This window comes from Octodon degus, unplaced genomic scaffold (assembly GCF_000260255.1).
Source record: "Octodon degus isolate 3935 unplaced genomic scaffold, OctDeg1.0 scaffold00012, whole genome shotgun sequence".
Classification (NCBI taxonomy): domain Eukaryota; kingdom Metazoa; phylum Chordata; class Mammalia; order Rodentia; family Octodontidae; genus Octodon; species Octodon degus.
The window spans coordinates 5,820,480-5,822,851 of NW_004524588.1; the positions used below are offsets into that span (position 1 = coordinate 5,820,480).

General features: G+C 42.7%; 1 pseudogene; it reads right to left on the minus strand.

The window, feature by feature from the left end:
* Positions 1 to 421: 421 nt before the first annotated feature.
* Positions 422 to 1,855, minus strand: LOC101560666 (annotated as a pseudogene).
* Positions 1,856 to 2,372: the final 517 nt, after the last annotated feature.

The following is a 2,372-nucleotide window of genomic DNA, read 5'->3' on the forward strand; positions in this document are numbered from 1 at the left end:
TCTGAAAATGTCTTTATTTTTTAGAAAATGAATTCCAGGAAGGTTAAAAAGCAATACCAGAGGACATAGGTGCAGAAGTGGATGTGGTCAGTCATTCAAAACATTCAAGTAAGAATATGGCAATATAAATATCCAAAAAGCATGACTTGAGTGTTCCATACAAAACATGTAAGTCATTCCTAACTAGCTTGAGCATTTCCTAGACAGGGAGGAAACAGTTAACATTTAGAGTCCTGAAAGTGTTCTCCTTGGTTAATTACATTAGATGGATTGTTTGCCTTTGATCGAAATCAAATTCTTTTAAACATGGATAAAGTATTACACAGGTCCACTGTTAAAACAGACATGTTGTAAGTTAATCCTGGTATAATTTTTCCAACAAAGCTTAGAAAATAAAGATGTTGAGGTGGCTTTGAACTGTTTAGTAGTCATCTCCTCTGCTGACAACTTCTTTACAAGTCGGATGCAGCAGGATGGTATGTTCAAACTGCGCTATGTATGACCCTTTAATGTCACATAGTAGTGGGTATGGGTCTACGATGCCCAAGCCACACAGATTCTTCAGTGCCATCAGGTATTTACTTTCTCCTAGGCGATCTAGCCATTGGCGGCAGAATGCAAGTGTGCCGAAGTTTTCATTAATGACATTTAACAAGTGTTTTTTTCTTGGAAGCCTTATTGGCACATGTCCAACATCAAAATTTTTCATGTAACGTGAACACTCCATGTCCTCATGAACAACACCTTTTCCTGTACTACCAAAGGTTTCAATGGCATATACTTCCCCTTCCTCCATCCGCATTGCCCCCCCGCCCTTCACGATGGGCACAGTCTTCCCTGCATGTATTCTGTACAGCCCGATTGAGTGTCCGTTCAGATTACGGATCGGCTTCACTTGGTATGTCTTCCTGCGGATTTCCACTTCATAGGATTCCATTATCTCCTGGATGGCCTCTCCCACATCACACAGACGGACGTCAATGCCAGCACATTTTATTCCAGTATTAGTGGCATCTGTTACAGCTTTTAATAATATATCATATTTGGGATTAAAAGTGACAGTAAAAGCACAGTCAATCATCCTACCACTTATATGTGTTCCAAAGTCATTCTTACAGATGTCATTGTACTGCAATACTGTGGTGTCACCTGCATTGGGTGTATAGTGAGTGGCACAGTTATTGAGAGAACACCCAGTCGGAAAGGCCAGGCCTGCGTTTAAGCCGTTCTCTTTTATGAGCTTGCAAGAACAGTCTTCCAACTTCTCACAGATTTCTATCATTGTCATCCCAGGCTTGATCCAGCTCATAACGTATTTTCTAACTTGTCGATGTGCTTCCGCAGCTTCTCAAAAATCATTCCAGATCTCTTCGCTAGCCTGAACTAATGCTTTCTTTTCTTCACTTGTAGTTCTCCAAGCAGCTGTTCACCCGTCCTCCATGGGTGGGTACTCGCACTCCTGTCCTTTGGGGAACACGCCGCTAGGGTACAGGTCACAGATTGGCACCGAGGGAGGGTCCGTCTGAACTTTTGGTCCTCTCTTCTTCTTCTTCTTTTTCCTCTTCTTTCCAGTTGCTCCATCTCCATCACCATTTCCATCATCATCCTCTTCATCGCTCTCTCTCTCCTCCAGGGCTTGTCTTTCCAACTGTTTTGGTACCTCATCCATGGAGCTTCTCGATTCTTTCTCAGGTTCTTGCTGCCCTGCAACAGACCCTTTACTCTTCTTCTTCTTCCACTTCTTTTTCTTGGCTGCTTCCTCCGCCGTAGAAGTAGCTCCCTCTTCCCTGTCGTCTGGGTCCAGGTGGCTGTTCAGGTGGCTCCCGGAGGCCTCTGCCTCCTCCACCCTTGCCATGATGCCTGAGAGAGCGCCGGGTAATTTCTTTATGATAGCCATCCTTTCAGGGGTGAGACGATATCTCAATGTGGTTTTAATTTGCATTTCACGGATAGCTAGTGATGAAGAGCATTTTTTCATATATTTATTCGCTTCTTTAATTTCTTCCTCTGAGAATCGTGTGCTCATCTCAGATGCCCATTTCTGGATTGGGTCTTTAAATTTTGGAGCCCTAGTGTTCTTTAGTTCTTTATAGATTCTAGAGAGCAGACCTCTGTCTGAGTACTTATTTGTCATGACTTTTTCCAAATTTGTGGGTTGCCTTTTCACTTTGTTGGTAATTTCTTTTGATGAGAAAAAACTTCTCAGTAAGAGCAGGTCCCAGTTGTTAATTCTTTCACCTGTTTCCCGTGCGATTTGATTTCTGTTCATGAACTCTTTGCTGACCCCTATGTCTTCAAGAACTCCACCCACTTTCTCTTCCAGGAGATTTAGTGTCTCTGCTTTAATGTTTAGATCTTTAATCCAATTTGAC